Source organism: Vitis vinifera, chromosome 3, assembly GCF_030704535.1.
Source record: "Vitis vinifera cultivar Pinot Noir 40024 chromosome 3, ASM3070453v1".
Lineage (NCBI taxonomy): Eukaryota > Viridiplantae > Streptophyta > Magnoliopsida > Vitales > Vitaceae > Vitis > Vitis vinifera.
The window spans coordinates 18990234-19011303 of record NC_081807.1 but is presented as its reverse complement, the minus strand read 5'-3'; the positions used below and the strand labels follow the sequence as shown (position 1 = coordinate 19011303).

General features: G+C 29.8%; 1 pseudogene; it reads left to right on the top strand.

The window, feature by feature from the left end:
- The first annotated feature begins 13641 nt into the window (after positions 1 to 13641).
- Positions 13642 to 19668, top strand: LOC100258247 (polyphenol oxidase, chloroplastic-like; annotated as a pseudogene).
- The last annotated feature ends 1402 nt before the right edge of the window (positions 19669 to 21070 follow it).

Below are 21070 nucleotides of genomic sequence, written 5' to 3'. Positions count from 1 at the left end.
TTCTAACCTCGGGAACAAAAAAAAACCAAAATGCGGCCTCAAAATGATTTTTAAAAGTAGAAATCATTAAAAGAATAAATGATTTTTGTTGTATTAAGTTTATAATTGAGGAAAATCTTATAGTATCTTCTTTGATTTTATTATAAAAAGTATGAAAATAAATTAAATATAATTAAAATTAGTTAAAATTTTATATATTTATAAATTATTTAACCATTTATAAAAGAGTTAAAATAAGTCAAAATAATTGGGACAATTGTGTTTTGGGCCCAAAAATTAAGCTTTGGTCTATATAAGTTCACCATTTAAGCCTAAGACCTAGAGAAAGTGTGAAAATTGAGAAGAAGGATATGAACTTTTTATTTTTCGAAAAATAACATTTGCTCGTTATGAAAAAAAAAAGTAGAAAAATATTAATTTAAATTTTATTTCTTTTGTAAACCTCAATAAAATATAATATAATTTAGTGATTTGAAAAAAAATATACCCTTTTCCAAAAAATAAAAATAAATTATTATTATTATTATCTTGGAAAATATATATTTTAAAAATTGTGTATATAAAAAATAGCTAAAAATATGTCAAATTTATTTATTTTTAAATGATATATTTTTAGAATATATTTTTAAAAAAATTATTTTTCTAAAAATAATAAATTTTTAGAATAATTGTTAAAAAAAAAATTAAGATAAAAATGTTTGTCAAATATTGTGGTAGAAAATAGTTTTAAAATGTATATTAGTCTTTTCATATTTTATATCTTTTCCTTCAATTATGCAACTTATATGGAGCAAAACTTAATTTTTGGATCTAGCTAGGCCCAAAACACAATTGTCCTAAAATAATTTATTGACTTGAAATGTACTTGTGGACTGCATTTTTCACATGGGTCGTGATGGCTAAACTTGCTTTTATCGGTGAAAAAATTGATTTTTTTTGGAGTCAGTCATTTATTTTAGATGTATCTGCACAATTTTGGATTATTTGTTAAAAAAAATTATTCTTAAATTATCGTAGCAGAAAAAGTTATTCCAAGTATATGGTAGTTTTTGCCAGGTAGGATAGAGAGGCATGCTAATTATTTTTTTTTTAACCAAAATCGTCTTTTGAAAAGACGATTTTAAAAAAATAAATGAAAATAAAAAAAAATTCAAAGGGAAATCATCTCTTGAAGAGACGATTTCCCTTAAAAAAATTTTAATTTACCATTTAAAAAATTTCCAAACTAATTTAAAAAAAAAAATTTCCAAAAGGGAAATCGTCTCTGAAATCATCTCTTGAAGAGACGATTTCCCTTAAAAAAATTTTAATTTACCATTTAAAAAATTTCCAAACTAATTAAAAAAAAAAAATTCCAAAAGGGAAATCGTCTCTTGCATAAACGATTTCCCTTAAAAAAAATTTTAATTTACCATTTAAAAAAAAAATTCAAACTAATTAAAAAAAATTCCAAAAGGGAAATTGTCTCTTGAAGAGACGATTTCCCTTAAAAAAAAATTTTAATTTCCCATTTAAAAAAAAATATATATTTTCCAAACTAATTTAAAAATAAAAATAAAAATTTCCAAAAAGGAAATCGTCTCTTGAAAAGACGATTTCCCTTAAAAAAATTTTAATTTACCATTTAAAAAATATATATATTTTTTCCAACCTAATTTTAAAAAAAAAAATTCCAAAAGGGAAATCGTCTCTTGAAGAGACGATTTCCCTTAAAAAAAAATTTTAATTTCCCATTTTAAAAAAAAATATATTTTCCAAACTAATTTTTTAAAAAAAAATTCCAAAAGGGATCCCTTAAAAAAATTTTAATTTACCATTTAAAAAAATATATATTTTTTCCAAACTAATTTTTTTAAAAAATATATATATATATATTTCCAAAAGGGAAATCGTCTCTTGAAGAGACGATTTCCCTTAAAAAAAATTTTAATTTACCATTTAAAAAAAAATAAAAAATTTCCCTTAAAAAAAATTTTAATTTCCCATTTAAAAAAATATATTTTCCAAACTAATTAAAAAAAAATTCCAAAAGGGAAATCATCTCTTAAAAATTTTAATTTACCATTTTAAAAAATATATATATATTTTCCAAACTAATTTAAAAACAAATTTCCCAAAAGGGAAATCGTCTCTTGAAGATACGATTTCCCATTAAAAAAAAATTAATTTACCATTTACAAAAAAAAAAAAAATTAATTTTGAACAAGACTGTTTGCTATCATAGTAGCTAACCCGTTTGCTATCATAGCTAGCCCATTTGCTATCATAACTAGCCCGTTTGCTATTTTGAAGAATACCGTTTGCTATCAAACTTTAACCACTCATCATACCTTTTTTCAACTTCTCATACACTATAAATTATCTTCTTCATTCTCATTTTCACGTTCAAACTTCTTCTTTCTAATATTCACCTTCAAACTTCTTCTTTCTAATTTTCACCTTCGAACTTCTTTACTTACATTTTCCCCCTCTTCCCACTTGAAAGTCAAATTTTTACTTCTCAGTTTTTCACCTTCCATCTTTGCTAGACTTTGAGCATATCTCCTAAGGTAATATTTTTGCTTTATTTTATTTTATGATCTATAGTTTTTATTATTATATCAGTTTTTATTGGTAGGTAATATTTTTGCCTTTATTTCATATTTATTGTGTAATACATGATAAATATTTGTTGTTACATGTATTTTTTTTAAATTTATTTTATTTATGATAATTTTGTTAGAATATTATTTGTTGTAAATTATCATTATATAAAGATAAATGAATTAAATCATTAAAAAAATAAAAATGATATTAGTTTATTTAATTAATATTAAATAATAGGATTATTGCTTATGTTTATCAATAAAATATTAAAATTTAAATTTAAAAATAAAATAAAATATTGATAAAATGAGAATGAAAAATAATAATAATAGAATAATTATATTTCTATATATTTTGCATAATATATGATTTTAAAAAATATTAAAATTTAAAAAATACAAATACAACGTTATCTAAAATTATGAATTGATCTTTTATATTTTTTAAAATTAATAATAGTGTTAAATAATTGACAAAATTGTTGTAAAACAATGAGATGTAAAAATATAAATATAAATAAAAGTCAAAATAAAACTAAAATGTTATTTGATTTATTATATATAAAGTAATTTAACACAAATATAAAATACTATCCGTGACTATTAAATGTATATAATATATATTTTAATATTAAAATATTATATACATTTAAATATCCATTTTAAAAAAAAAGAAATATATAATTGTAAAATGTTAGAATATATAATAAAATAAAATAAATAAATTTAGTAATGGTGGTTAGTGTTAAATTTTTTTTTTTTTTGCATTTAATATTATTTAAAAAATATTAAAATATAAGAAATTTAAGTAGAACATTATCCGAAATTATGAATTTATCTTCTATATTTAAAAAAAAATTAATATTAGTCTTAAATTATTAAAATAATTCTTGTAAGATATTGAGAGCTAAAAATTAAAAATAAATAAAAGTAGAAATAAAACTAAAATATTATTTGATTTATTTAAATGGATATTTTAATGTATAATATATATATATATATAAAAGTAATTTTCTATAATATAACATAGTAACCGTGAGTATTAAAGGTATATAATATATATTTAAATATATATATATATATATATAAGAAATATAAGTAGAACATTATTCGAAATTTTGAATTTGTATTCTATATTTTATAAAAATTAACATTAGTCTTAAATTATTGAAAAAATTCTTATAAGATATTGAGAGCTAAAAATTAAAAATAAATTAAAGTAGAAATAAATTTAAAATATTATTTGATTTATTTAATTGGATATTTTAATGTATGTATATATAAAATAATTGTGTATAATATAAAATAGTAACCGTGAGTATTAAAGGTATATTATATATATTTAAATATTCAAATATTATATACATTTCAATATCTATTTTAAAAAAGAAAAGAAATAGATAATCATAAAATATCAGAATATATAATAAAAGAAAATAAATAAATTTAGTAATGGTTGTTAGTATTAAATTATTTTTTTGAATACAATATTAATTAAAAAAATATAAATTATAAGAAATATAAGTAGAACATTATCCGAGAGTTGGTCTTATCTTATATAATATGTAAATGCACATTTAAAATGTTATATTATATACATTTAAATATCCATTTTTAAAAAGAAAAGAAATATATTGTAATGGACAATGCACCATAATATTAGTAAAATAGATTTGTAAAATATATATTGTTTATTATCATAAAGTTTATTGATGATGATATTTTTTTGTCGATCTTTTGAATAGGTTTGATAATGGACAGTTACAACACGGTGTTGTGCTATACTAGGGGTGAAATTATTGATTGTGAATTTGGGGTAAGTTATAATCGTCCTCCTGATAAAGGTGTTTTAATCAATAGTATGATAACATTTGATGAGTTAGAAACAAAATTGTGTCATGCTCTGAATATTAATCGTACTTACACCAAGTTAAATATGGTGTTCCGATATTCAGTTCCCTTTCCAAATGGAAAGGGTACTGTTAATTATGTCCCTTTGCCTATTCGAGATGATGGTGATGTAAGGATAATGTTTACCGTTGTCACACAATCTCCTCCTCTAAATACTATTGAAATGTATTGTCAAACTTCTTCCATTGATTATCACCCCGTGCCTAGTAGCTTTACTACCCCATTGCATATTGAAAGTCTAGGTCCAAGTCAACATATGGTAGAAAAGAACACATCTTCCCCTATGTATAGGTAAAGTTATGATAATGACATGGAACCTATAGTTAGGGTAGATATGGCAAGGATTACTGAGTCAATTGTAATGACAGATGAAAATTATGTTGATATTTTACCTGGAAATGATGATGACAATGTGGAGTTATTTGATGAAGATGATGGTAATGAGGATATTATGGACATGGAGGATAATGAAAATACAGAAAATGATGCATCATTGCTAGGTGGTGGTGAACAAGATGTCCCTTCCCCAATATTTAGAGAATTGAATTGGGATGTAATTAACTCCATGGCTGACAAGGATTTAATAGCACGCACTGGCTTATGGAATGAATCAGATGAATTGTTTAAGGGTTTGTGGTTTGAGAGTAAGGTAGACTTACAATATGCTGTTAAAAGTTATTCTATATGTAGGAATCAACATTTGATTGTTATTGAATCTGAGCCAAATATTTGGGTTGTAAAGTGTGAAAAATGGTCCGAGGGTTGTAATTGGAGGCTTTGTGCATGTCGTCGTAAATGTCATGGTTTGTTTGAGATAACAAAGTACATAAGTCCTCACACTTGTGTTTACCCTAAATTATCACAAGACCACTCACAATTAGACTCAACCTTCATTGCACGAGAAGTTCAAAATGTAGTCCAAAGTGATCACACAATTTCAATTGCTGCATTACATCAAATAGTGAAAGATAAATTTGGTTATAATGTTCATTACAAGAGGATTTGGGAAGCAAAGAGGAAAGCAATGATAAGGATATTTGGTGATTAGGATGAATCGTACCAAACTTTACCTAGGTGGATGAATATTGTTAAACTTACTAACCCTAGGACTAAGGCTGTTTGGAAGACATCATTACTAGTAGGTTGTAATGGAAATGTACGTTTTATGCGTGTGTTCTAGGCTTTTGGGGCATGTGTTGAAGGATTTAAGCATTGTAGACTAGTAATACAAATAGATGGTACTTTTTTATATGGAAAATACATAGGGAAACTTTTGATTGCAACATCAATCGATGCTAATGGTCATATCTTCCCTCTAGCATTTGCAATAGTTGAAGAGAAATCATCAGATAGTTGGTCTTGGTTTCTTTATACATTAAGGACTCAAGTCACACAAAGAAAAGGCATATGTCTCATTTCAGATCGTCATGCAGGAATACAAGCCGCCATTAGGGATCCTAGTGTTGGTTGGAGCTCGCCTTATGCACACCATCGATATTGTCTTAGGCATGTGGCAAGCAATTTCAATGATAAATATAGAAATAAGATGTTAAAAGACTTAGTGTATAGAGCAGGGTCTCAACATCAACCACGAAAGTATGAGGCATGTATGACTGAGTTAAAACGATTAGATGAGAAATGCTTAGAATGGTTTAACAGGTTGGATACAAAGAAATGGACATTGGCACATGATGGAGGACATCGGTATGGGTGGATGACTACAAATATTGCTAAATGCATAAATGGAGTGCTCAAAGGGGCTAGAATGTTGCCTATCACTGCTCTTGTTCGATCAACTTTCTATCGTTGTGTTTTATATTTCGAGACTCGTTGAATAGAGATACAAACTCAAATGGCAAAAGGAGATTTGTATACTTCCTATGCCATTAACAAAATAACAAAATATGAATCAAGGGCTAGTGGACACACTGCCAATATTTTTCACCTTTCAAATAAGATATTTGAAGTTACAACTGCTCCCCATGGGTTTCATATGGATAAAGGAAACAATATACAAATTGTGAAGTTGAAAGAAAGAACATGTACTTGTAATAAATGACAATCATTTGGTATACCATGTTCACATGTGTTGGCTGTATGTGCACGTGCAAGGATTGATAGTTGGCAATTTGTTGACAAACATTATAGGATGGATGTATATGCTTGTTGCTATACACCTCAATTCAATCCAATTCCACATCAAGCCTATTGGCCAGAGCCTAATTTTCCAATTGTTCATCCTAATTCAACTCTAGTACGTGATAAAGGAAGACCAAGATCTTCAAGGATTAGGAATGAAATGGATTGGAGAGAACCAAGTGTTAAAGTGCGATGTGGACTTTGTAAACAAGAGGGTCACAATCGGCGAAAATGCCCTAACAAATGGGAGTCTTCTAACACAACCGCTCAATGATATTGTAAGTTCCAGTTGAAAATTTAATTATTTAAATGAAAGTTTTTTTTTAACATTAAAGATGAACATTGAGTTATATTCATATAATGTCATTCAAATGTCTTGTAATAAACTCATGAAATTATTTAAATGAAGCAGGAAATTTCAAATTTTAATTGGAATTGGTACCATTAATTATATATATTATAAAAAGAAATAATACAATTTAATATAAAAATATATTAAAAATGCATTTTGAAATTAAAAAATTAAATATACTCATACAATTATTTATAAAGGGAAATCGTTTTCCCAAAAAATTGGAAATGATTTGCCAAAATAAAAATAAAAAATAAAAAATAAATGTGAAAGGGAATTCCCTTAAAAAAAAATGAAAAAATCCCAATTGGATATGATTTCCCAAAAATTATTTTTTTTTTAAATTTTAAAAGATCCCAAAAAATTGGAAATGATTTGCCAAAATAAAAATAAATCCGAAAGGGAATTCCCTTAAAAAAAAAATTCCCAATTGGATATGATTTCCCAAAAAAAAAATTTAATTTAAAAAAATCCCAAAAATTTGGAAATGATTTGCCAAAATAAATATAAAAAATAAAAAAAAATCCAAAAGGGAATTCCCTTAAAAAAAAAAATCCCAATTGCATATGATTTCTCAAAAAAAAAAAAATTAATATAAAAAAATCCCAAAGGGAAATCGTCTTTTGAAGAGACGATTTCTCATTTAAAAAAAAATTTGAAAGGGAATTCCCTTAAAATAAAATAAAATAAAAAATTCCCAATTGGATATGATTTTCCAAAATTTTTTTTTAAAATTTAAAAAAATCCCAAAGGGAAATCGTCTCTTGAAGAGACGATTTCTCATTAAAAATAAAAATAAAAAAATCCCAAAAAATCGGAAATGATTTGCCAAAATAAAAAATATATAAATTAAAAAAAATCCGAAAGAGAATTCCCTTAAAAAAGAAAAAATTCCTAATTGGAAATGATAAATAATATTTAATATAAGATAAATAATATTTATCTATTTTTATTTTTTTTTTGCACTTTGCAATTAAAAAAAAAAATATTATCAATTTATGTGAATAGATGAGTCTAAAAAAACAATTTTTTATTAATTTATTAAATAATTAATTACAAAATAAATAATTTTGTTTTGTTTTAATTTTTAAATTAATTTTATTGTCTAAATTTTAAGATGAAAAATATTAATCTTTAAGTTCAAATTTCACAATAAAATGAATAAAATATTTAAAAAAAATGTACGTTAAATAATGTTAATTGTTCTTAATCTTCAATTTTTCTTTAAATTATTTCAATTAATTACAACTAATAAAATTAATTTAGTTTCATATTGGTTTTTATTTATAAGATAAATAATATTTTGAGATCAATCCCTAAACAATCAAACGTATTCAAATAATCAATGATAAAAAAACAACTACTATTATGAATTAAAAAAACTAATATGTAGTCCATATATATAAACTAATAACTCAACAAACATTGTAACAACTAACAAAATATGAACCATGAATACCAACAAAACTAAAATATTAAAATTCAATATTACTATATGACAACTTTAATAGTAGTAGATGATAAATTAACATACGTCATTAATAAACTAACAACCAATAAAAGTTAGTATGCATCATCAATACAAATAAACGAAGAATCAACAAAAAAACAACATGTGTCATTAATGTGTGCCACATGAAGGAGGCTTCCTTCTTTGTTGTGGCCGTTAGTGACATTTTTCCAACTCGGATTGATCTGAGGGATCATCTAATGTTGCTCCATTTCCTCGTCCTCGTCCTCGACCTCTTCCTCGTCCACGTCCTTCATCTTGCACCTGTGTCTCTCGCTGTTGTTCAATAAGTGGTGACGGAAAGTATTGCATTTGTGTCGCCACATCATCTCTAAATGAATGTCCTAATGATTGTGGTGACAAAGCAATAAGTGGTGCTGTAGGTGGAGTAAATGATACATCGATACTAGACGACATAGGTATATGAAAAGAAGGCCCATCAATATAAGAATGCAATATCTCCTACATGAATGATGTCCCAACATCTTCCTGTATCACCCCCTCAGCAATGGATGGAACTGATGAATAAGGCAGTGACTGGTCAAGTGGTGTAGAAAAATTGAAGGAAGAATGTTGTAGAGCTAATGGTGGAAAATGTATAGATGCATCATCGATATGGAAGTGTGGATCATCAAAAATATGGCCTCCACGTGTTCGTACACCTCCCCCTCTAGTGTGAACACCTCCACTTCTAGTTTGTACACCACCACCTGTAGGATGTACCCCACCACCTCTGGTCCGTACCCCAATATCTGCCATCCCAACCTCCTCATCTGATGATTGTCTCTCCGTATCAACAACATTAGGGGGAATAAGAAACCCATCAGCCTCGTGGATCTCTGAACGTCTAGTCTGTACCCCACCACCTCTACTTCGGACCCCACCACCTCTAGTCCGCACCCCACCACCCCTAGTCCACACCTTACCACCTCTAGTTTGTACCCCACCATCTCTTATCCCAACCTCCTCATCCGATGATTGTCTCTCCGTATCAACGACATTAAGGGTAATAACTAACCAATCAGCCTCGTGTATAGCCTCTAAAGTGGTTGCACATAATTAATGAATTGCATCACGATGACTGATATTCGGTGTATCTGGAGCAATCCATAAATGTATTTGTTGCAAACTGCGGTTCTGTAAGAATTAAGAATAAAAAGTTAGATGTTTTTGTAATAAGAAGAAAATATAGTAATAAATAAAAAACCATTGTAATTACCTCTATCTCCCATGAAGATCCATGTGGAGTAAAAAAAAGGCGAGTGATCGAACGATACCACACCATATATGGGTGGTTATACCCGTACGAAGTATATGCTGCCTCAGTTCTAGCAAGATGATCGTACCTAGCCTCCCACCTTTGAATATAGTGGTGATGAATACTCATCCAATCAAAATCATGTCGACCCCTCAAATCATATCTATGTAAGCCCAATTCTATATTGCATTGCTCGGGAATATGTTGTACTAGCCCAAATTGCCTCAAAACACGATCAAGTCTATGCCACTCCACTATGTGGAAACAGATAAGGGGTGAAATAGTCAACCACAAGTCAGAGGCAATAGTACAGTAATCTGGGAGTGTAGAGATGACATCATCAGTATATGGCTCCCATATAATCTGCAATTAAATTTGAAATATAACTCACATTATTTAATAATAATTTCATTATAAATCGTTTAAAAAAATTATTCAAAATAATGAATTTATCACCTGCTCTGGCATAAGTCGATCAAGTAGATATCTATACTGGGATAGCACATGCATAGGCGTCGAAGTAGTACGAAATTCATCTCTCCAACTACAAAAAGAATATATATTAAAGGTTTTAGTAATTGTTTATTTATGCATATATGTGTTAACATATGCTATAACTATGGTTGAACACATACTGCATGCCTAAAGGTGGTTGTGGCAGTACTCCATCATGTGGGGCCGGATGTAAGCGCATAGGTGCCATAAAGGGAAATCTATCCCATATCCATAACTGTAACAAAATGAGAGGACCTGATACATCATGTGCATCAATACGGGATGCTTGACACATCTCTCGATATAGTCAAGCTAGGCAAGCACTACCCCAACTGTAAGTACTAGTAACTCCAAGATCCTGAAGTAGTGGTAAAAACATTAAGTGTACCCTATTGTTTGATTTATCCGCAAAAAAAAAACCTCCAATCAACTGTAAGATGAATGCCCTAGCATAGCATCTCACGGACTCCACATCAGCATCAGGTGGTAATGAAGGAAAATGTTCTGTCAACCACGTCAAACAAAGTCTTTATCCAGATATATCTCTATCTCCAGGCACCACTCCTAACAGTGTAGCACACACCTCTCTCCAATCCAAGCACGTGGTATCGGTAACTGCAACACCATCAATCAGTAAGCCTAAAATAATGCTAACATCTTGAAGTGTGATGGTACACTCTTCCTAAGGTATATGGAAAGTGTGGATCTCAGGGCACCATCTCTCTATGAATGCTGTAATAAGGTGCCAATCCAATGAAATGAAACCTAATCGAGCAACACCATAGAATCCATATTGTTTCAAATATGGAATGATACGTGCATCCAAAACACTATTACGATAAAAACTGGCTTCACGACGTCGACAATGGACCTTTCCGAGATCATTTCCTTCCCATATAAGTGAAGATCGGTGTATTTCCTAGTTATATAGAATTGAACGATCTACAAGTCCAGGATCCATGAGAATGTATTTCCTGCATCATTCAAAATTTTTTAATATTTTAATATTCTAACATTTTACAATTATATATTTCTTTTCTTTGTTAAAATGGATATTTAAATTTATATAATATTTTAATATTTAAATATATATTATATACCTTTAATACTCACTGTTACTATGTTATATTATAGAAAATTACTTTTATATATATATATATATTATATACATTAAAATATCCATTTAAATAAATAAAATAATAATTTAGTTTTATTTCTACTTTTATTTATTTTTAATTTTTACCTATCAATATCTTACAACAATTATTTCAATAATTTAAGACTAATATTAATTTTTTTTTAAATATAGAAGATAAATTCATAATTTCAGCTAATGTTGTACTTAAATTTCTTATATTTTAATATTTTTTAAATAATATTAAATGCAAAAAATAATAATAATTTAACACTAACCACCATTACTAAATTTATTTATTTAATTTTATTATATATTCTAACATTTTTACGATTATATATTTCTTTTCTTTTCTTTTTTAAAATGGATATTTAAATGTATATAATATTTTAATATTAAAGTATATATTATATATATTTAATAGTCACGTTACTATTTTATATTAGTGTTAAATTACTTTATATATAATAAATCAAATAACATTTTAGTTTTATTTTTACTTTTATTTATATTTTTATTTTTACATCTTATTGTTTTACAACAATTTTTTCAATTATTTAACACACTATTATTTGATTGATAAACATAAGCAATAATCCTATTATTTAATATTAATTAAATAAACTAATATTTTTTTTATTTTTTTTATTGATTTAATTCATTTATCTTTATATAATAATGATAATTTACAACAAATAATATTCTAACAAAATTACCATAAATCAAATAAATTTAAAAAATACATGTAATAACAAATATCTAATTTCTATCATGCATTACACAATAAATATGAAATAAAGGCAAAAATATTAACTGCCAAATAAAATAATATATCTTTTATTATTTTTTTAATAATTTAATCTATTTAAAATAACAATTTCCTATAAATATTATTCAAACAAATATTACATAATCCAAATAAATTTAAAAACTGATATAATAATAAAAACTATACATCATAAAATAACTTCAAATACAAATAAAGCAAAAATATTACCTTATAAGCAACAACGTGAGTGTCCAACAAAAGAGAGGAGATAAGATATGCTCAAATTCTAACAAAGATGAAAGGTGAAAAATTTTCAAGTGGGGAAGATGGACAAAACGTGAGTGAAAAGTTTGAAGGTGAAAATTAGAATGAAAGAATTTGAAGGAGAAAATGAGAAGGAAGAAGGTAATTTATAGTGTATGAGAAGTTGGAATTGGTGGAGTGTACTAAATTGGAGTATTAAATGGACGGATATGACAATACATGAATAGGTATGGAATAGGTAAGAGTGTAGTGTATAGGATAAGTACATGAATAGGTAACCGTGTAAGTACATGAATAGGTAATAGTATAGTGTAGTTGTAGACACTCCCCCCCCGGGAGGAGAGAGCTTGCTTGGATTATTTATCATTATTTTTTGGGTTGCTTTTGAGATGGCTCTCAAGTGGGCTGCTCTCTGGCGGCCAGATGGGACATAAGAGGAACAGAGGAGCTGGGGGCTGCGGGGGGACAGAGGGGATTTTTTTCAGTGGCTTGCTAAGGAAGTCAAGGGGGGGATGGGAAGTTTTCTTTTGGGTGGTTTTGGTCTGAGAGAGATGGGGTCTTTTGGAGCGGGTCATTGAGGGGATATAGTTGAAAAGAGAAAGAGCGGAGTGCCGGGTTTTGAGGGAGATTCTAGCTGGAGAAGAGATTCTCTGTTTTTATAGGTATTTTTGCTTGAAGAACTTAAGTACGAACACGATAATCCTCTCATTTCTCGTTATTCACTGTTTTTGCTTCAGATTGTTATTGTTTCTTTCTGCATTATATTGCTTGGAGTGGATATTGTAGGCCATTTTGTTTGTTTGTTGTGATAACCCTGTTTTTTGTGTTTACCATGCTTTCATGCACCCTGCCTTTTTCATTGAGGAACACCATCCAAAATCTTCGTACCCATATTCATGCTTTTCATGCAGTGGTTCAAATCACTTTGTTCATCCCATCACCTTTTCTCTCTCTATATCCTTGTACCCACCATCACTCAACCGGTAGAGCACGTGAGCTTTCTTCAGTGGCTAGAGAATGGGCAGCAGCCAAGCAACCTTCCATTCCTCACGGGCCTCGCCGGAGTCGCCATCGGGGTTCGGCGCTGCTGCTTCGACTCGGGGCACTTTTCTCTAGGCTGTCGACGGCGGCCTGCTCGCCGCCCTCTTCGCCTGCTCCTGCGGCGTGGTCGATAGCGCCATCTGCGGAGACGTCCACCTGCTGGTGTTGTGGCTTCGAAAGCCATGCAACTCCACCGTCTCGGCGCCGCTGCTGCTCCCCTCTCCATGGCGCCGCCGGTGGTGGAAGTTTCCTCTGAGGATGATACCCCGGTGGAGAGGCAAGTTGGTGATGAAGATGGAGCCTTGGGCTTGCCCATGGAGACTTTGGCTTTGGGCTTAAGTTGAGGAACCCGGCCCAAGTTGATGCTGAAGATGGAACCTTGGGCTTGCCCATTGATGTCATTTGCATTGATAAAGGCCTTATGCCAACTCCCCTCATTGGCCCATGCCCACATCCATTTAGCCCATTACGTTACCCAAATCCAAATAATCCTATTAAAAACCTCTAATATCCATAATTAATTAATTCAATCATTCCCTCTTGTTTGTTATCTTATTCTATTCCTACTAATTTATTTAATTTATCTTAAAGACAATTAAAAGACAAATTATTATTATTAATTATATTTTTTTTTTATTTTGAAATTTATACTATTCAATTTCACTAGTTTAAACATTATAATTGTTAGTTATTATTATTACTTCATACGTATCTATTTATCATCTTTTAAAATCTCACTCATTAAAGTTAAATTCTAATCCTTCAAAAACCTCATATCTTAATTTAATTTTTCAATAATTAGTTTAAATCTCATTTTCATCGATCAAGACTATTATCATATACTTATCTAGCTATCTAAATCTTTCAAGGAAATCCCGCATCTTAATTTAATTTTTCAATCCTAAAAATTCAATAATTAGTTCACATCTCATTTTCATCCATTATAATTATTTATCTAACTATTAAAAATCTGAATCTTTTAAGAAAATCTCATGCCTTAATTTAATTCTTCAAATATTTGTCTAAATCTCATGTTCATCAATTGGAATTATTATCCTATCGTTTAAATCTTATTTTCATCAATCAGGATTATTATCCCATATTCATTAATTTATTTAAAACCTAGTTCTTCAAAAATCTATTGTCTTAATTCAATTTTCAATCCCAAAAATACCACTATCCATCTTTATTCGCCTAAATATTATTCTCGTTAATTAGTATTATAATGTCATACCTACCTATTTATTCAAAGTCACATCTTTTAAAAATCCAACGCCCTAAATCAAATTCTCAATTGGAAAAATTCCACTAATCTTTTCTTTTATTATTCGTTCAAACATTATTTTCGTTAATTAGTATCATTATTCCATGTTTATTTATTCATTTATTTCAATCATTAAAATTCAATTCTTCAAAACCGGATTTCCAAGTTTAACCTTTGGACTAAAAAAATTTCACCATTCACTCTTATTCATCCAAATATCATCTTTGTCACCACTGTCTTAAATTCCACGTTTACTTATTCCCTTCTTCTAAAAATTCCAATAAACAGAGTCCAATTATTCAAAGATCCGACTTTCCAATTTAATTTTCAATCTCACAAACCCCACTATTCACTATTCATCCGTCCAAATATCGTTTTGATTAATTAACAACATTATTCCATATTTACCCATTTATTTCTCTTAAAAATCTCAATCATTAAGGTTTAATCCTTCAAAATTCCAATTTCTAAATTTAGCTATTTGAAACTCCAATTGTCCAATCTCCAAACTTAATTTTCAGTTTCCCATGCTCCAATTCCCGTATTTATCCCGCTACTTATTATTATCATTATCATTATCATCTTATTCATTATTTCTATAAATTCTGCCTTCGAATGAATTATAAGATTTCCAATTCTTACACATCAACTTTCATAATTTCTATTTCTCAAATAACTTACGATTCTGATCTTTTTCAAAATTCAACTCCCAAAGTCTCAATTTTCGTAACTTAATCTTTCTTTAAAATCCCGAGCCCTCAAATCGTTTTCAAAATTCCGACCTCTTTCAAATTCAGTTTCTGAAAATTCCCATTCTCACATTCAATCTCTAAAAGTCTAATATCCAAATAAACTCTAAAACTCCAATTTTCTAGTGCTCTTCGAGACTCCAATTTTTCAATTAAATCTCAAAAATCTAATTTTCTCTCGAACAGTTTTAATTCCGCTCTGGCCTTCAAACAATCTTCTACTCCTCTGGACTTTACATAAGTAAGAATAATGAATTTTCATAATTCCAAAATAATGGAATTTGTGAGATTAATTCATGCAAGATCAATCGGGCTTTGGTGGGGGCCCCACATACGTGATTTTATGATTGATTGATTGATTGATCGATTGATTGATTTATTTGCCATGCGTGATTGATCTGCTATGTTCCGTGATATGTACATAATCAACCTGCGTTTGTCCACTAACCCTATTTTGTGATAGCGCGTTGCCGTTTGCTGAACAGGTACACATCCACTTCCACTTTGGTGATTCTCTATGCATATTCTGATTCTCATATGTGCATGATAGTTCCGGGTATCCATTGATTTCCTAATTAATTGCTATGATTGCTTCATTCTATTAGTAGAGACCCGACTTTAGGGACTTAGAGGGGTGCTATGGTTTTTACCGTACCTTCCCGATAAGTAACCTGACCTCCGAACCCGATCCGGTTTTTCGCAGACCACCTTTTCCAAAATAAGGAGTCACACTTAGGGTTTTTCTTTCTTATTTTGTTTACCCATTAAAAATAAAACAAAAATAAGTGGCGACTCCAAGTCATTTTCAAATAATCAATAAAAATCAATTTTTCAAAATAAAAATCGAGCTCGCCATTCGAGTGGGAAACGCATTGAGACGAAATGCGGGGTCCACAGTAGTGTATAGGATAACCGGTTAAAATTTGAATTTCAAATTTCAAATTTCAATTGGAATTTCAAATTTCAAATTTCAATTGGAATTGGTGAGTGTAGTTTGAATAAATTTTTTTAAAAATTAGTTTGGATTTTTTTTTTTTTTTAATTTGGGATTTTTTTAAAATTATTTTTTATAATATTAATTTTTTTGATTGGGAATTTTTATTTTTTTTAAATGGGAAAATCATCTCTATTTCCTTTGAATTTTTTTTTAAAAAAATTAGTTTGGAATTTCAATTTTTTGTAATATTAATTTTTTCTTTTAATTTGGGATTTTTTAAAAAAAAAATTATTTTTTATAATATTAATTTTAAAAAAACTTTTGAATTTTTTTTTAAATGGGAAAATAGTCTCTTGAAGAGAAAATTTCCCTTTTTTAAATTAGTTTCCATTTTTATGTAATATTAAGGGATTTTTTTTAATTTTTTTTTAAATTATTTTTTATAATATTAATTTTTTTTAAAAAAAATTCAAAGGGAAATCGTCTCTTGAAGAGATGATTTCCCTTTAATATTAATTTTGGATTTTGTTTTTTTTTTTTTTAAATTTAATTATTTTTTATAATATTAATTTTAAATTTTTTTTTTAAATTAGTTTGGAAAATATATATTTTTTTTTTAAATGGTAAATTAAATTTTTTTTTTTAAGGGAAATTGTCTCTTCAAGAGGAAATTTATTTATTTTTTAAAATGGTAAATTAAATTTTTTTTAAGGCAAGAGACGATTTCCCTTTTGGAAATTTTTTTTTTCTTTTTTTTAAATTAGTTTGAAAAATATATATATTTTTTAAAATGGTAAATTAAAATTTTTTTAAAGGGAAATCATCTCTTGAAGAGACAGATTTCCCTTTTGGATTTTTTTTTTTTTTAAATTAGTTTGGAAAATTTTTTTTTTAAATGGTAAATTTAAAAAAAATTTAAGGAAATTTTTTTTTTTTTTTAAATGGTAAATTTAAAATTTTTTTTAAGGGAAATCGTCATTTCAAGAGATGATTTCCCTTTTGGAATTTTTTTTTTTTAAATTAGTTTGGAAAATATATATATTTTTTAAAATGGTAAATTAAATTTTTTTTTTTTTTAAGGGAAATCGGCTCTTGAAGAGACGATTTCCCTTTTGGAATTTTTTTTTAAAAATTAGTTTGGAAAATATATATATTTTTTTAAATGGTAAATTAAAATATTTTTAAAGGAAAATCGTCTCTTCAAGAGACACTTTTGGAATTTTTTTTTGTTTTTTAAATTAGTTTGGAATTTTTTTTAAATGGTAAATTAAAATTTTTTTAAGGGAATTTTGGATTTTTTTTTTTTTAAATGAAGAGAAGATTTCCCTTTGAATTTCTTTTTATTTCCATTTATGATTTTAAAACCGTCTTTTTTAAAGACGATTTTGGTTTTAAAAAAAAAAAATTTTAGCGTGCCTCTCTCTCCTACCTACAAAATGTTCTTGGAATAACTTTTTCTACTAAGACAATTTAAGAATAATTTTTTTTAATTACCGTTATCTTGTGAAAAGTCCCCGCCACCACCACCAACATTTCGGCCTTGTCACCTTCCCCCTTGTTTCTCAGGGTTTCTCATGTCCCCATCGTCAGAAATCGAAACCACAGATCTGCTCCAAGTAAAATGACTTGCAATTCTGCAAATGGTGATCCAAACTCGGATTCCACCTCCGACATTCGAGGAACTATGCCAAGAAGCACATTCCTCCTATCTAACTTCCCTTCCCTAGGGAAGTTAGATTGGAGGAATGTGCTTCTTGGCATAGGAGGGCTGTATGGTGCCGCTGGCAGCCTCGCGCCACTGAGCCATTAGCCTTCGGAGCTCCCATCCAGGCACCGGATGTAACTAAGTGTGGTGTCGCCACCGTGCCTGCGGGTGTAACGGCCACAAATTGTTGCCCGCCAGCCACCACAAAGATTATAGATTTCCAGCTGCCTTCCCCAGATTCCCTCCTGCGCATTAGGCCAGCTGCTCACTTGGTCATCAAAGAGTACAGAGCCAAGTATAAAAAGGCCATTCAGCTAATGAAAGCTCTTCCTGATGATGATCCATGGAGCTTCAGGCAACAGGCCAGTGTCCGTTGCGCCTATTGCAATGGGGCTGATGATCAGGTTGGGTTTCCGGATCTAGAAATCCAGGTTCATGCTTCATGGCTTTTCTTCCCTTTCCACCGTTTATATGCCTGCTTCCATGAGAGAATTCTTGCAGAACTGATTAACGATCCCACCTCCGCTTTGCCCTATTGGAGCTGGGATTCCCCTCCTGGTATGCAAATGCCGGCCATCTATGCTGCTTCCACATCAACACGCTACGACGCGAAGCGCAACGCCAAACACCTGCCTCCGACTGTAATCAATCTTGACTACGATTTCACCGAATCCACATCCCCGATTTGGAAATAGTTGCCAACAATCTGTCAATCGTATACCGGCAAGTTGTGTCGGGTGCCACGACTGCTAAGCTTTTCTTTGGTAGCCCATACCGTGCCGGAGATCAGCCTGACCCTGGAGAGGGTACCATTGATAGCGTCCCGGCCACATGGTCCAGTCCACATATGGACTGGTCTTTTTGACAAGCCTCATGAGGACATGGGAAACTTCTATACTGCTGGCAAAGACCCCATATTCTTCGGTCACCACGCCAACGTCGACCGTATGTGGATGCTATGGAAAGCTATAGGAGGTAAAAATAGAACTGAATTCACGGACCCAGATTCGCTAAACGCCGGGTTCGTCTTCTACGATGAGAACGCCCAACTTGTTCGAGTCAAGGTCCGAGACTGCCTGGACCATCTCAAACTGAGATACAAATATCAGGATATTCCTATTCCATAGCTAAAAAAAAGTACGCAGCCCAAAGCGAAGACGACCACCAAAAGTTCCAAGTCGGGAGTAGCGAAAGCGGCGGAACTCCCAAAGACGACGATCAGCAGCAGTGGAGGCTTCCCAAAACCTCTTAACTCAGTAATAAGAGTAGAAGTTCCATGGCCAAAGAAATCAAGAAGCAAGAAGAAGAAAGAGGATGAAGAAGAGGTGTTGCTGAAGACTATTCAGTAAGCCCAGCAATAGTGAGTTAACAGGAAGCTTTGTTAACGTACCACAAGCATAAGCAGAGAATGAAGACGAAGACCAGCCTGCTCAGTTAGCGATAAAGAGGACTGGGGCTGAAGACGATGACAGTTGTCCCTCATGCTCGGACTGATGATGCCACCATTGGTGGAATTGAGATCGAGTTTATTTCTGATTGATTCCACCTTTCAATTATCATCCATAATATATATCCGATCAAGGAAAAGTCCATGCGGTACTGCACCAATGCAGTACTACACCCAATGCAGTACTACACCAAATGCAGTACTGTAGCCTACTCCGAATTCAGTACTACACCAAATGCAGTAGTACCAAAACTTTTTTCATCTGTTGACTTGGCCATCCATTTTAATTTTTTTTTTTTAAAAAAGATATGACCGGTACCAAAGATTGAGGGTATGGTACCAAAACATGTGGCCTATTGTTATTGGTGGAAGATTCAGGGTATTGGGTACCCAAGCATGACCTGATCATGTGTTTTTCAAAATCAATGAAGGTCATTTCCGCGGATGATGCATCATGTATGTGAAATTGCTTTCTACCTTCCCCTCCAAGTCTTTTGCTAATCTAGAGCTGTTTTCTTTATATTAAGGGATTTTTAATTAGGGATAGTTTCTTGTGCCTTCCTTCTCCTTTACATCGAAATTGAAGTTGAAGCCGAAGTCAATTAAATTCATAATTTTTATAAGACATTATTGATATTATAAAAATTTTATTAAATATAAAATAAATTTTTATATAAGTTCAAATATAATTTTTATAATACAAAATTTATTTTACTTTTGTGTTAGTTATTTTTTTTTTTTTTAAGTTATAAGGTCTTTAAATAAAATTAATCAAATAGATATGTACACATTCAAATTCTAATTATAGGGCTTAGAAAATAGTTTTTGGTTTCTTAAAAAGTCGATCCAAGTAGATCCTACATATATCACGGGATATTCAAGATCATATGAGTCGAAATTTCAAATTAGGTCCGGAACTAGAGGCTTATTTGGGCAATGTCTTTCTTGTCTCTAGTTTTCAAGTATGGTTCCTAAATAGACCTTTAAAGTTCTTGAGATAGAAAATTAGATATAGTAGAAAATTATAGTTTATAATTTTTTTTTTAATATAAAAAAGAAAATAAGAGGAACAAAATCGAAAAAGCATCTTAAACAAAATTTATGGAGCTGAACCAACCTTGTGTGCTTGTGTTTCTTCTCCCTTATTTTCCCTTTTATCAAACTTTTCAAAATTCAAAAGTGGCTTTGAAAACCTTGTTTTGCATAGAGAGCTAGCTGATTTTAATCAGAGCCACAAGCAAAAATATCAAATCCATTGCCTAATTAATCATTTGACTTACTATCCGATTTGGGTTTTGGATTTAATGTGAACAATTTTCAAACTCTAACTACTTGAAACCCAATTCTAGATTGGGCCTGGCCCAAGTTGAAGCGGCCTTTTTAACCCATGCTGAAAGGTTGCTGCTTCAATTTGAATACCTCGCGAGGGTATTGTCTTTGAAAGAACAACTTTACTTTAGATTTATTTATATACATAGAGAGAGATATGAAAATAGATTTAAAGTTAAT